General features: G+C 39.6%; 1 pseudogene; it reads left to right on the top strand.

Moving 5' to 3' along the window:
* Positions 1–224: 224 nt before the first annotated feature.
* LOC133763762 (olfactory receptor 2D3-like) lies at positions 225–13752 on the top strand (annotated as a pseudogene).
* Positions 13753–16458: the final 2706 nt, after the last annotated feature.

Here is a 16458-nt window from a genome sequence, read left to right as displayed (position 1 = left end):
ATCAGGATGGTGGGGCGACAGCATTCTTCAACAAGAAGCACCAGGGACAACTTTCCGTGAACATGTCCACTTCATTAACAATCAAGCACACTTTTAAAGGATAGGCAGAGGGCAACACTAATTCTATAGGATAAAGCCGATATTGATGCCACTATGCTTCTCTAATCAGCTTGAAGGTCACGTAGCCTAGGTAGACTCCCAGGTGGTCCTGATGGGCCTGGGCCATGCCCAGATCTATTTTCCTGATTGGTGATTACAAGGCCCTTCAGCAGGGAGCGAGGGTGGGGGAAATGTGCCTGGGGCTCTTGCTGCCTGCCAGCAGTCAGGCCATCTCCCGAGGCATGGTGTGCCATGCCCTCTTAAACTGCCGCAGGGGCAGGGCAGGCAGTCTCCCAGCCAGGCACAGGATCACCCACACAGAACACATTTTAAAATGCCAGCAAGCTGAAGCTAAGAAAGGAAGAAATCCACAAACGAGTGGTGAAATAGGAAGCAATAATCAACAATTTAGATTTGGTGACCAGAATCAGGACCTAGAGCAATTGTTTCCTGCTAATTATGTGATCTTTATTTTGCCCTTTCTCCTCCCATATCTTATAGAAATAATACTGGTAAGAGCTATTCTCCTGAACAACAAGTAGAAGTGTGACTTGCTTGAGACCACATTGCAATGATAAAGTTTTTAACAGAATCTTACATTCTGTCTGTGTTAGCAACATGAACTAACAACTGGATCAAGAAAAAGTGGATGCTGCAGATAAAGAGATATTCTTCACTGTGCATTGACCCTTTTATATGTGTCCTCTAGCATTTGTGACCTCACTGTGTACTTAGGAATGTTTGTTGTCTTTACAGATTCTACCAACAGGTTCCTTTGTTCTTGGCTTCCAACTGGAATAAAATAGCAGAGGATTAGAAGGGCAGGTGGAGAATGAGCTTGAAATACTTTTAAGCGTGGCATCCTGGCTGCATGGAACCTAAATCGCAGCTCTTCTCTGAGCCTTTACATACAGCTACCATCTCATGTTCTACTCCCTTTCTTGATCCTTCAGGCCTAGGATGCATTACAACTTCTTATTTTTGTTATTCTACTATTTCTTGTTGGCTTTCAAAATTACATATTAACGTTTTTGAAGGTATATCCCAATAGACAATGATCCACAGTCTCTAAAAGGCATGTGAGAAGAATGTTGGAGCTCTTGTACTCTGCTTCATTGTATCCATGCTCTTCATTTCACACCTTAAAGACACACACAGGTACACAAGGATGAGCAATAGCATAATACCTAGGTCACTGTAAGTGATTAATGTCTGTTACATTTTTATTCTTTATGATACAGAAAGATTGAAAAACACCAAAATACAAAGAACCTAGAGAAGGATCTCATATAAATGATAAGGATAATGATTAAAAATATATACTTTACAAGTTTTAGGAAATAACAAATGTTTCTCAAAGGATTTTATAAATTTTTTTTAGTTTTTTTTATTTATTTGAAAGACAGAGTTACAGAGAGAGGTAGAGACAGAGAGAAAGGTCTTCCATCCGCTGGTTCACTCTCAAGATGGCCTCAAGGGCCAGACTGCACCAATCTGAAGTGAGGAGCTACAAGCTTCTTCCTGGTCTCCCACGCAGGTGCAGGGGCCCAAGGATTTGGGCCATCTTCTACTGCTCTCCCAGGCCATAGCAAAGAGCCATATCGGAAAAGGATCAGCCAGGACTAGAACCGGCGCCCATATTGGATGCCAGCACTTCAGGCCAGGGCATTAACCTGTTACACCACAGCGCCCCCCGAATTTTGTAATTCTTACATTCAAATACTGAAACACAATGGAGTAAATGCTGGGGAACCAAGGAATATCTCAGGATACCACATCCCATGTCTCAGTGCCTGTGTTTCATCCCTGTTTGGTTACCAATTCCACTTTCGTGTTAGCTTGCATCCTGGGAAACAATAAGTTATGACTTGAGTAGATAAGTCTCTGCCACCCACAAAGGAAACCTGAATTGAGTTTGAGTTACAGGTTTCCTTGCAGGCATTTGAGGAGTAAGCTAGAAGATAATTACTTTCTCTCTCTCCCTCTCTCCTCCCCTCTCTCCCTCTCTCTCTACCTCCTTCCCTCCCTCTCTCCCTCTCTCTAATTCTAACTCTCTCTCCCCTCTTCCTTCCATTCCTCAGTCCCTTCCTCTCAAATGAAGAAGTAAATTTAAAATAATTAAATAAACTTTGGAGATCTAAAAAGACAACAATATATGGGTTTTACTAACACAAAATAAAAAGACAAAATGTATCTTTATTCAAACCTAAAAGTTATAAATATAGTAATGGATCTAACAACCACATTCATTACAAAATAATATGACCCTAAATATTTGGAGGTATCTTCAACAAATGCAATGTAGTATAAAAAATATATTGTATTTCAATTTCTGACAGTCATAAGTACTTCTACTATCGATGTATCCAAATGAGAAGGAACTGTCAAATCTAAGTTAGAAGAAAGTAAAAATAAGGAAATGGGATTTCACATCCAAATTGAAGAACACTCTGAATTCCAGATTAAGAACTGTTGGGCTACAGAAATTCCCAGGAGTGTTTTTAAAAAGGGGATAAAACACAACATCTGATCTAACCTAAATCCTGTGGCCTCAGGGTCAGGATGGGTCTTTGAGTCAAAGTGATGACAGCTTTCAACTCATAATTGGTCTCAGCACTCATGTTGACTGTGGCAGTGGGAAGGAAGTCCCACTGTACTTCTATTTAGTTGTTTGGTACCTTTACCTTTTTAGCATTGCTACTTGTTCACTTTTTAGGTAGTCACTCTTAAAAAAAAACCAGCTTGTTCCAACTATGTATAACCTATATGACAAAACTCAAATTTACAACTTTTCTACCCTTACCTGTTTCTGGTTAGATGTGGGCTCCCTCTTCATTCTTCAATTCTTGGGTTTTCTCCTTTCCCCAGTCCCTTCTCCAACACATACAGACATAGATATACACAAATGCACACACTCACACATACCTAGTCTTAGATACACAAGTGCAGTACATCACGTACTTACCTCTACCATAGGTCTTAACAAATTGTATTGTAATGATTTGTATATCTCGGTCACTATAAGATATTCTAGAGCAGAAGCTGCATTTGAATCATTTCTATTCACACCAAATAATACCAATCATGGCATATAAGTGTCAAACACACATTGCCTGAATTGATTTTACATAAGCCAAAGTAGCTGGAGACAGAAAGATGAATGAGAGTCACAGATGAACATGGCTTGTCATATGGAAGAGGTTCTTGCTGACCCTTGGGTTACAGCATTAAAAGATAAGCCCCACTAATCTTTCTGATTTGTCATTAAAATATTATTCTTCCATGCAAATGTGGAGGGTGAAATCTTCCCAGGTGACTATGAATCTGACCTCAGGGTCAAGAATCTTCTCAAAGAAAATTATATTTTACTGTCAGCCTTTATGTCACTTTTTTTTAACCTTTTCTCTGGATTTAAGATAAACTTGAGAGTTCACTGCTCTAAAAATAAAATATGTCACTGGGTATGGAACAGGATGACAGGTCCCAGAAACAGGCATTGTCTAATCTAATGTATATTTTAGAAGAGCAGATGGAATAAACCTATAGGGAACTGAGAGAAAAATCTAGATTTCTCTACCGATTCCAAAAAGCCTTCATGCTTAAAATGAATTATTCTGTATCCTCCACACCCACTTTCTGTCTTCTAAACCCAGCCCAACACAGGCATAACAATCCTCAACCAAAGGGCCAATAATGACTCCATGGAACTTCTGCCTGCGTCTCCGTAGGGGAAGAACCGGGGTTCTTCCTCTTTGAAGGTAACTTCTCGTTGTAATCATGGTTTGACAAGGTAGATCCACTGTGTGTAAGACTTTGACAGTATCAGTTGCAAAAGATTTAACCCTAAGAACCAGCTATTTAAACAAAACAGTTTAATTTTAAAGAATAAATCTATGAAAATATTCAAACCAGCTTACTCTCATTCTATTCCCAGTCATCCCCTTCTTTGTTTAATTTGTGACTTTTCTTCCCCTCTCCCTAATAATCTTGCCAATATTTTCTCATCTGATGGCATGTCAAGACCAGTAGAAACACTGAATTGTTTTTTTTTAATTTTATTTATTGTTTATTTTTTTTAACTTTTATTTAATGAATATAAATTTCCAGTATACAGCTTATGGATTACAATGGCTTCCCCCTCCCATAACTTCCCTCCCACCCGCAACCCTCCCCTCTCCCGCTCCCTCTCCCCTTCCATTTGCATCAAGATTCATTTTCAATTCTCTTTATATACAGAAGATCAATTTAGTATAAAGATTTCAACAGTTTGCACCCACATAGAAACACAAAGTGAAACATACTGTTTGAGTACTAGTTATAGCATTAAATCACAATGTACAGCACATTAAGGACAGAGATCCCACATGAGGAGCAAGTGCACAGTGGCTCCTGTTGTTGACCCAACAAATTGACACTCTAGTTTATGGCGCCAATAACCATCCTAGGCTGTTGTCATGAGTTGCCAAGGCTATGGAAGCCTTCCAAGTTTACCGACTCTGATCATATTTAGACAAGGTCATAAAAGACAGAGTGAGGATAGTAACCAATGATCCTAAGAGTGGCATTTACCAGGTTTGAACAATTATACAGCATTAAGTGGGGAAGAGGACCATCAGTACACACATGTTGGGAGTAGAGCCATTGGTGGTAGAGTAGGGGTTATGATTACAAAGGAATGAGGCCCAAGTGCACTAGACAGGGCCTAGAACAAAGGACAGAGTCATTATTAGAGGAGCTAAGAAAGGTGTAGGTTAAGAGAAATATCTTTGTATTGTGCTCACATAAGATTGACATTATGTCCATATGCTACCTCCTTCCACTGCTGCAGTTACATCCACCTGAAATCACACTAGGCAGAAAATTTTGAGTTCTATATGTTTCAATTAGGAATATGTAAACAGTATTTCAATGTCAAGTAAATCGTTCATAAATATTGTTTTAGTCATAGCTTAGTTTCACATAATACAAATGTGTAATTTGTCTAATCCTCTATTGTTTGTTTAAATTGTTTCTATTATTTAATTATGTAGTGTGATGAACATACTTGCTCATTAATTTTTTTGCAATTTAAAATATTCTTTTATAAAGGACTCTAAGAAGTGAATTTCAAAATCAGAGTAACTATGGAAGTATTGCATTATAATAGGCCTTGCAGACTCAGGAACCCCTACCATTCTAGTCTTGGTCTAGAAAAGAATGAAAATAATGCATAATTTTTAATTAATTGTGCTAATGCTAACTAAATGCTCCTGAAGCTCAGAGCTCTCCTCAGTTTGGGTTAAGCACTTAGAATGGCCTAAATTTTTTCAAGAAATTCAAGTTCTTTTACATCTAAAATCCTCACTCTATCATCATATTACTTTGTAGTTGACAACATGATATGGAAGAACAAAGAGATGACACTGAGATCTTGTACAACAATGAGAGAAGAAAGCAAGGAAGGTGGTTAAAAGGAACCTTATTCAACTTGTCTGTCCAGTCCCACCAAGAAAGAAAATACAAATAGGCATGACATTTTAAAGCACAGTGACCCTACCCGTTAATAAAAATGGACCAATTAACATCCTAGAAGGTTATAAATAAGTATTGTCCTCCTTGTAGGGAAAAAAAAACAATAGAAAAATGCAAATTTATGTCTGCTCTATACTGTTGAGAACTCGGTCACAGCATATGACTACTTAAGTCTTTTAGTAAATTCAGCAAAATTATTTTCCAGAAAGATTGTACTATTTTTCCTACCAACTTGCATTTGTAAATGTGTCTTGTTCTTTGCATTCTGAAATATCAATTGTGTGATTTTTGGAAAGTAATATAACTTCTCTAAGTTTCTCCATTTGCAAGATAGCAATAATATCTGTATCATAATGTTATTAGGAGGTTGTAATCATATAAAACCTTTAAAATAATGTCTGTTATGTACTAAATGCTCAAGTTCTAGTCTTATTTTTATTATAATTTTTCTTGTTAAAGTCTTAGCTGTTAACCTAGGTGAAAAATGTGTATCTCAATGTGGTAATTGTAATTACAGAGTTATAATAACATTGAATATTTTCTGGTACTTAGTAGTAATGTACGTTACTTCTCTATAAATATTCTGTTCATGTCACTGACCCATTATTTCTTGAAGCTACCTTTCATAGTTTATTATACAGATTCTTAGTGTAACAAAACTATTTAACTATTGTCTGGCATCATCTCCAAATATTTTTCCCATTTCATGGTTATCTTCTAACATTGCTCATGATATTATCTCACAGAAGTCTTTGAGTATATGTAATAACTGTGTATATATTATTCATTGTAGTTTTTTTTCTTTTTTTTTTTTATTTTTGACAGGCAGAGTGGACAGTAGAGAGAGAGACAGAAAGGTCTTCCTTTTTGCCGTTGGTTCACCCTCCAATGGCCACCGCGGTAGCGCGCTGCGGCCGGCGCACCGCGCTGATCCGATGGCAGGAGCCAGGTGCTTCTCCTGGTCTCCCATGGGGTGCAGGGCCCAAGCACTTGGGCCATCCTCCACTGCACTCCCTGGCCACAGCAGAGAGCTGGCCTGGAAGAGGGGCAACCGGGACAGGATCGGTGCCCTGACCGGGACTAGAACCCGGTGTGCCAGCGCCGCAAGGCGGAGGATTAGCCTATTGAGCCGTGGCGCCGGCCTCATTGTAGTTTCTTAAAAGGCTTTTAAAGTCTATTCCTATCAAAATATCACAATAATTTTTAACTTATTTTCTTCCATTATTTTATTTTAATATTTTTTAAAGTTTTTATTTTAAGACATATTAATTTTACATATCTGAGTATCATGTGATGTTTTGATTCATGTATACATTGTGTAATGTCCAGAGTAAATACATCTCTATCCTCAAGCATTTAACATTTTTTTTTGACAGGAAGAGTTAGACAGTGAGAGAGAGAGACAGAGAGAAAGGTCTTCCTTCCATTGGTTTACACACACACCCTAAAATGGCCACTACAGCCGGCGCGCTGCACCAACCAGGTGTTTTCTCCTGGTCTCCCATGCGGGTGCCTCCACTGCCCTCCCAGGCCACAGCAGAGAGCTGGACTGGAAGAGGAGCAACCGGAACTAGAACCTGGTGCCCATATGGGATGCTGGCACCGCAGGTGGAGGATTAGCCAAGTGAGCCACGGCGCCAGCCCTAACATTTCTTTATAGTAGAAACATTAAAAATCCAATCTTTCAGTTTGTATTTTGTAAAATAGAGAAGTATACAGTAAATTAAAATTATCTATAGTCATTCTACTATGCAGTAGAGACTCAAAATGTCTTACTTGCATCTAAATATTTTATTACCCAGTAATCCAACCAACAGAATGGGAAAAAATATTCGCAAACTATACTACAGATAAAGGATTGATAACCAGAATCTACAAAGAAATCAAGAAAATCCACAACAACAAAACAAACAACCCACTTAAGAGATGGGCCAAGGACCTCAATAGACATTTTTCGAAAGAGGAAACCCAAATGGCCAACAGACACATGAAAAAATGTTCAAGATCACTAGCAATCAGAGAAATGCAAATCAAAACCACAATGAGGTTCCATCTCACCCCGGTGAGAATAGCTCACATTCAGAAATCTACCAACAACAGATGCTGGAGAGGATGTGGGGAAAAAGGGACACTAACCCACTGTTGGTGGGAATGCAAACTGGTTAAGCCACTATGGAAGTCTGTCTGGAGATTCCTCAGAAACCTGAACATAACCCTACCATACAACCCAGCCATCCCACTCCTTGGAATTTACCCAAAGGAATTTAATTTGACAAATAAAAAAGCCATCTGCACATTAATGTTTATTGCAGCTCAATTCACAATAGCTAAGACCTGGAACCAACCCAAATGCCCATCAACAGTAGACTGGATAAAGAAATTATGGGACATGTACTCCATAGAATACTATACAGCAGTAAGAAACAACAAAACCCAGTCATTTGCAACAAGATGGAGCAATCTGGAAAACATCATGCTGAGTGAATTAAGCCAGTCCCAAAGAGAAAAATATCATTTGTTTTCCCTGATCGATGACAACTGAGCGCCAAAGAGGAAACCTGTTAAGTGAAATGGACACTATAAGCAACAATGAACTGATCAGCTCCTGTCCTGACTTTAGATGTACAATGTAATACTTTATCCTTTTTGGTATTTGTTGTTGTTGTTGTTGTTCTAGTACTATTGGTTGAACTCAGTAATTAACACACAATTATTCTCAGGTGTTTAAATTTTAACTGAAAAGTGATCCCTGTTAAATCTAAGAGTGGAAAAAGAGAGGGAGGAGATGAACAATTTGGAACATGCTCAATCGGACTGGCCGCAAATGGTGGAGTTAGAAATGTGCAGGGGATTCCAACACAATTCCATCAAGATGGCATGTACCAATGCCATCGCACTAGTCCAAGTGATCAATTTCAGCTCACAATTGATAGCTCTGATAGGTCTAAGAGTCAAAGAGATCACACAAACAAGACAAGTATCTGCTAATACTAACTGATAGAATCAAAAAGGGAGAGAAAGATCCAACATGGGAAGTGGGATACACAGCAGACTCATAGGATGGCAGATGTCCTAAACAACACTCCGGCCTCAGAATCAGCCCTCAAGGCATTCAGATCTGGCTGAAGAGCCCGTGAGAATATAGCAGGCATGGAAAGCCAAGATATCATGGGAAAAAAAAAAAAAAGACCTAAATGAATGATCTCTGTGAGTGAGATCCCAGTGGAAAGAACGGGGCCATCAAAGAAGGAGATACCCTTCTCCGAAGGGAGGAGAGAACCTCCACTTTGACTATGACCCTATCGGAACTCTAAAGGCTTCCATAGCCCTGGCAACTCATGACTAGAGCCTAGGGAGATTACTGACGCCATGAACAGGAGTGTCAAATTGTTAAGTCAGCAACAGGAGTCACTGTGTACTTACACCCCATGCGGGATCTGTCCCTAATGTGTCGTCTAAAGCCAAGTGATGCTATGACTGGTACTGAAACAGTATTTTTATACTTTGCGTTTCTGTGTGGGCGCAGACTGATGAGGTCTTTGCTAATTATATACTGAAGTGATCTTCTGTATATAAAGAGAATTGGAAATGAAAAAAAAAAAAACAACCTGGTGTTAAAATGGAAATGGCATAGAAAATTAATTATTTTGAAAAAAAAAATTATGTAGGATCTCTGTCTTTAATGTGCTGTACATTGCTATTTAATGCTATAATTAGTAATCCAATGGTAGTTTTTTCACTCGATGTTGCTATATGGGCAAAATGTTGAAACCTTTACCTAATATATACTAAATTGATCTTGTGTATACAAAGAGAATTGAAAATGAATCTTTACATGAATGGAAGGGGAAAGGGAGCGGGAGGGGGGAGGGTTGCGGGCGGGAGGGAAGTTATGGGAGGGGGGAAGCCATTGTAACCCACAAGCTATACTTTGGAAATTTATATTCATTAAATAAAAGTTTAATAAAAAAAAATAAATAAATAAATATTTTATTACCCAGTAATCATATTTTCCATCCTCCTTCCTCCCTCCCAAATTTCTGGAAACCACCATGATACTTTTACCTTCTATGAGATCTCCCTTTTTTTGACTTCACATAAAAATAAAATCTTGTGACACTTGTCTCTCTGTGCTTAGTTTACTGCACTTAACATAATTACCTCCAGTTTCACCTGTGTTGTCACAAAGGACAAGATTTCATCCTTTTGTGGCTGAGTACTACTCCACAGTACCACATCTTCTGTATCCATTCGTAAGTGGAATGCCAACTAGGTTATTTCCATTATTTGACTACTGTGAGTGGTGCTGCAATAAATTTAAGAGTGCAGTAAATATAAGATGTCTTTGTGAGATATTGATTTCATTTACTTTGGTAAATTCTGGTAGCAGAATAAGTGGATCATAGATGGTGGTTCTATTTTTAATTTTTTAAATAATTCCATGCTATTTTCCACAATAATGGTACTAATTTACATTCCAACCAACAGTGTGCAAGGGTTCCCTTTTCACCACCTCCTCATTAACATTTGTTATCTTTTGTTGTTGTGATAATAACCAATCTAATTGGAGTGAGGTAATATTTCATTGACTTTTTATTTGCATTTCCTTAATGATTAATGATATTGAGTATTTTTCCATGTATTTGTCAGCCAGTTGTATCCCTCACTTTGAGAAATATCTGTATATATCTATCTAATTTACATTTTTTTAACTGAAGCATTGCTATTGAGTTGAATTCCTTAGAGATTCTGGTTATTAACTCCTTGTCAGATATAAAACTTGAAGATATTTTATTTAGACTGTCTCTTCAATGTTTTATTGTTTCCTTTACTGTGCCAGAAGCTCTTTATTTGGTGAAATTCTATGTATATATTTTTGCTCTTATTTCCTGTGTTTCAGGATTTTTGATCCAAAAAATCCTTGCCCATCTCAGTGTACTAAAGTACTTCCCTATGTTTTCTATGTTTTCTTCTAGTAATTTTGAAGTTTAAAGTCTCACATTTATACCTCTAATCCATTTTAAGTTGATTTCTACATGTAGTGAAAGATAAAGGTCTAGTTTCCTTCTTCTTCATGTGGATATCCAATTTTACCAGCACCACATTTATTGAAAACAGTTCTTTTCCCGATGTGTATTCTTTTTTTTATTTTTATTTATTTTATTTTTTTTTTTTTGACAGGCAGAGTGGACAGTGAGAGAGAGACAGAGAGAAAGGTCTTCCTTTTTGCCGTTGGTTCACCCTCCAATGGTCGCTGCGGTAGGCGTGCTGCGGCCGGCGCACCGCGCTGATCCGATGGCAGGAGCCAGGTGCTTCTCCTGGTCTCCCATGGGGTGCAGGGCCCAAGCACTTGGGCCATCCTCCACTGCACTCCCTGGCCACAGCAGAGAGCTGGCCTGGAAGAGGGGCAACCGGGACAGGATCGGTGCCCTGACTGGGACTAGAACCCGGTGTGTCGGCGCCGCAAGGCGGAGGATTAGCCTAGTGAGCTGCGGCACCGGCCCCAATGTGTATTCTTAGCACCTTTGTCAAAGATCAGTCAGCCTCTTGGGTTTCTATTCTGCTCCGCTGGTCCACGTGTCTGTGTTTACGCCAACACAACACTGTTTTAATTATTGTAGCTTAGCAATACATTTTGAAGTCCAGCGATGTGATGCGTTCTGCTTTGTGCTTTTTTGCTCAAAATTGCTTTGGCTATTCATGTTCTTTTGTGTTCACAGACACATATTAGTAGTGTCTTCTATATATGTGAAAAATACCTTTGGTATCTTGATAGGGGATCGCATTGAATCTGTATATGACTTTAGCTAGTTTGAAAATTTTAAGTATATTGATTCTTCCAATACTTAAACATGGCAGATCTTCAATTTCTTTGTATCCTCTTCAATTTCTTTTTCTTCAATGATTTACAGCCTTGATTGTAAAGAACTTTCATCTCTTTAGTCAAACTTTGGAAAGTTTCCTGTTATTGTCTCTTTGAATATGCTTTTAACCCCTTTGGCATTCTCAAATACTCTCCTGACCCCTAATAATTTGAATGTTTGCTCTTTTCCCTCCATCTCAAATTCCCTGTAAACTCTCACCATTCCTTGACTGGGTGTTTTCAAAAAGCCTGAACTTATTTCTTCTTCCAATTCATCTGTTCTACTATTGATGCCTTCTATTACATCTTTAATTTTGCTAAGTGTCATTTTCAGTTAAAGGTTTCCTGTTTGATTTTCTTTAATAGTTTCCATTTCTCTATCAAGACTCTCTGTTAAAGCATTAAATTATTTCTGTGTGTTCTTTAGAAGTTTCTTGAGTTTCCTTAAAAATGTTATGTTGATGTCTCCATCCAAGCATTCAAATACATAAAACTAGTGATAAAAAGGGAAACATTAAGATTCACACCACAGAGATGCAAAGTACTGTTAGTGATTACTACGAACAATTATATGGCAAAAAAAATTGGTAACTTAGAAGAAACAGACAAATTTTTGGATGCACTGTACTAAGATTGAATCATGAAGAAATAGAATAAAGAAATCAGTAGTGGTCAGCAAGATTGATGACATTTGACCTTTCTGGTCTGGATAGTTGTACTCTGATATGGGATGTGAACATACTAAGTGGCATCTTAACCCCTATGCCAAATACTTGAGTTTCCTGGAAGTTCCTGATGTTGTTGATGTTGACATCATGTGTGCATTGAAAGATTAGTTATGATACTCTGGCTTTGTTTGTGGCTGTCTTTCCAGAAATTCTATGCAGGTGATTTCTCTGAACCTATGAACACTTCTGCTATTTCACCACTAGATGGTGCCCTAAATCAATGTTTGCATCAGGTGTGCTCAGTGTGTTTCCACCAGGTTTAAAGTAGTCCACAAGCACTTATTTGTCACAAAATTAATGAGTTTTTCAGAATGAACTATGGAAGTATCTAAAAATTACCTTAAAAAATCATCCCTAAAATCCCTTCCAGGGGCTTGGATAAGCCCAAGTGTTTAGTCCCATGACACAATGCTAGTTCATACATAGAATTCACAGCCCTCCAAGACCTGTGTAACCTGGGGGGTAGGAACAAAGCCAGCCCTGCAAGGCCGGTCTGCTCCTGAGCTTGCCTTACCACCTGATGCCACTCTTACCAGCCACTGGTGATGCTAGCTGGGGTATAGAACTGCTCAAATGGGACCTTGGAATTCCGTTTGGCACACAGGTCCAACGCCTCTGTCTGCATCACTGACCTGGGCACAAGCACCCGTTAGGATCTTCTCAGTGTCGGTTTTTCCCAAATGACATTGAATCCCAAAACATTCTTCTGGTTCTTTGCTGTCTGCCAAGGTTGAAGGAAGGAACCTACTCATCATCATTCTCACCCCCATGGATTCTCAACTCTATACCCCCATGTACTTTTTTTCTAAGAAAACTTTCTTACACAGATATCTGTATTTCTACCAGCAGTGTCCCTCAAGTGTTTGTTCACCTCCTGGTAAAAGTGAAAACAGTCTCCTTTTTGTCTTCCTTCTACTTGGGGGTATAGAGTGTGCACTGCAGGCAATGATGTCCTATGGTTGGTACGTGGCTGTCTGCAAGCCCCTGCATTACTCCACCGTCATGACACATTGGGTGTGTGTCCAGCTGGCTGTAGGGTCCTGCACTATTAGGGCACTAGTGTCTCTGGTAGATACCACCTTTACTTTCTGTCTTCCCTATCAGGGTCAGAACATAGTCAGTCACTACTTCTGTGAGCCTTCTGCTCCTCGGAAGCTGGCTTCTGCAGTTACCTATGGCACAGAAATGGCCATCTTTGAAATGGGCGTGGTGATCCTCCTAGCTCCTGTCTTTTTCATCCTAATCTCCTCCTGGAATATCATCTCCACTGTGCCCCAGATGCAGTCTGGGCATCACACACAGATGCGGAGGCTCAAGGCTTGTTCCACCTATACCTCTCATCTCATTGTTGTTCTCTTCTATGGATCTGGAATATTGACCTACATGCTGCCAAACTCCAAGACCACAAAGGAACATATCTGTGTTCTGAACAGTGGTGACTCCAGTGTTGAACCCCTAATTTATAGCCTAAGGAACAAGGATGTGAAGAAGGCTCTCAGGAAACTATTGGAAGAAAGCTTCACACCCAGAGGTGGTGTGCTAGGGGTCTGACTTTTAGAACTGCGGTAACATCCTTTAAGGAGGAGCAGGTGTTTGGCAGTTATGAACTAGGTAACTTCAGGAAGAGACATGTGAGTGAAGGTCATGTACAAGAGACAATATTACACTTTTTTTTTTTTGGACAGGCAGAGGGGACAGTGAGAGAGAGAGAGAGAGAGAGAGAGAGAGAGAGAAAGGTCTTCCTTTTGCCGTTGGTTCACCCTCCAATGGCCGCCGTGGCCAGCACGCTGCAGCCAGTGCACCACGCTGATCCGAAGCCAGGAGCCAGGTGCTTCTTCTGGTCTCCCATGCAGGTTGAGGGATCAAGGACTTGGGCCATCCTCCACTGCACTCCTGGGCCACAGCAGAGAGCTGGCCTGGAAAAGGGGCAACAGGGACAGAATCTGGCGCCCCGACCAGGACTAGAACCTGGTGTGCCGGCACCGCAGGTGGAGGATTAGACTATTGAGCCTCAGCACCGGCCAACAATATTACACTTTCAACTAGAACATAGGAAAGAAATAAAAACATGAGACGTTCAGTAATGTCCTGGTTATGAAAGCTATCAGATGCTGTTTTGAGGAACATACAGTGAATTCAGCTGCCATGGATGTGTCTTCAGCATGATCAGATTTAAAACTAGGACATACAGACTATATTATCCTAAAATATCATCTAAAATGCATTGCATGCATGATTCAAATATCAAGGATAGTTTTAGTGTGTACATACAGGTCATACAAAATGTTGAAAGACTCCAATTAAAACAATCAAAATGTCTGGAAGAGCCTTTACTATGGAATCATTTGGACCTAGGAGATTTCTATTTGTGAAAGATAACAGAGGATGGGGCCAGCGCTGTGGCACAGTAGGTTAATCCTCTGCCTGCAGTGCCATCTTCCCATATGGACACCAGTTCAAGACTCAGATGCTCCTCTTCTGATCCAGCAAAGCAGTAGAAGATGGCCCAATTCCTTGAGCCCCTGCACCCATGTGGGAGACCTGAAGGAAGCTCCTGGCTCCTGGCTTTGTATCAGCCCAGCTCCAGCTGTTGTGGCCATTTTGGGAGTGAATCAGTGGATGGAAGACCTTTCTCTCTGGCTCTCCTTCTCACTGTCTGTAACTCTACCTCTCATGTAAATAGATGATATTAAAAAAAAAAAAAGAGAGAGAGAGAGAGAGAAAAGACAACAGAAGAAATAATACTTTCCAGTTCATTTTTTCCTCTTGAAAACACCAGAAAACACATTTTCTATGATTTGTGGTAGGTAATATGCAAAGTAAAAAAATAAGTATATGAATGAAATTGACATCTTGGAGTTTCATTATTACTTACAGGCTTGTCTCTATTCCTGTGGAATAGTTGTTTTTATACTTACTTACTTGTTTTCTTACTTGTTGAACTCTTTATTTGGTGGAGAATTGAACCTGTGATTATAAGTAAATTAAAGATATGTTATCAGGGACCACATTGTGGCATACCAGGTAAAACTGCTGCCAGCGATGCTGGCATCCCATATGGGCACTGGTTTGAGTCCCGGCTGTTCCACTTCCAATCCAGCGCCTTGTTAACAGCCTGAGAAAAGCAGCAGAAAATGGCCCAAGTGCTTGGCCCGCTGCACTCACATGGGAGACCAAGATGAAGCTCCTAGGTCCTGGTTTTAGTCTTTCCCAACCTGGGCCAATGTGGCCTTCTGGGGAATGAACCAATGGATGAAAAATACTACCACCCCCTCCTTTCACTGTCTCTCCCTTTCTCTCTGTAACTCCAACTTTCAAATATCTAAATAAATCTTGCTTAAAAATGAAAAAACAAAGAAAATATATTGCAAATACATGATGGAGTATTTTTCAACTATAAAAAGGATGAAATATTTTCCTTTGCCACATGTATGGAACTAGAGATGGGGAATTAGCCAAGCACAGAGAGACAAGTTACCACTTGATCCCACTCATGTTGACTTTTAATAAGATGGTGTTCTCTTAGAAATTAAAGATGCATTGGTGTCTACCAGAGGTTGCGAGGGGATCAGGATAGATTAATAGGTGCTAGGCTATAGCTAACAAAGGAGTAACAAGTTCTGTGGTTCTAATATTGCACAGCAGGGTAACTTTAAATAATATTAATGTATTGCATATTTATTCATAAAAAACAAACTAGAAGGTAAGACTTTGAATGTTTCTATCACAAATAAATATTGTTTGAAGATATATTTACCCAAATTGGACTTTACACATTAAAATATGTACCAAACCATCATATAGTAGCCCACAAATATGTACAAATTTTATGTCTTAGCTTTTTTAATTTTAAAGAAGATTTAAAATATATTATTTTCGTCTGTACAATAAAAAATTATTGAGGCTGGGGCTGGCACTGTGGCGTAGCGGGTAAAGCTGCCGCCTGCAGTGCCAGCATCCCAATGCCAGTTTGAGTCCCGGCTAATCCACTTCCCATCCAGCTCTCTGCTATAGCCTGGGACAGCAGTGGAAGATGGCCCAAGTCCATGGGCTCCTGCACCCACATGGAAGAGCTGAAGAAAGCTCCTGGCTCCTGGCTTCGGATTGGCGCAGCTCTGACAGTTGTGGCCAATTGGGGAGTGACCCAGCAGATGGAAGACCTCTCTTTCTCCCTCCCTCTCTCTCTCTCTCTGCCTCTCCTTCTCTCTGTGTGTAACTCTGACTTTCAAATCAAATAAATAAATCTTTAAAGAAAAA

This window comes from Lepus europaeus, chromosome 7 (genome assembly GCF_033115175.1).
Source record: "Lepus europaeus isolate LE1 chromosome 7, mLepTim1.pri, whole genome shotgun sequence".
Lineage (NCBI taxonomy): Eukaryota > Metazoa > Chordata > Mammalia > Lagomorpha > Leporidae > Lepus > Lepus europaeus.
This window is presented reverse-complemented; position numbering and strand designations above follow the sequence as displayed.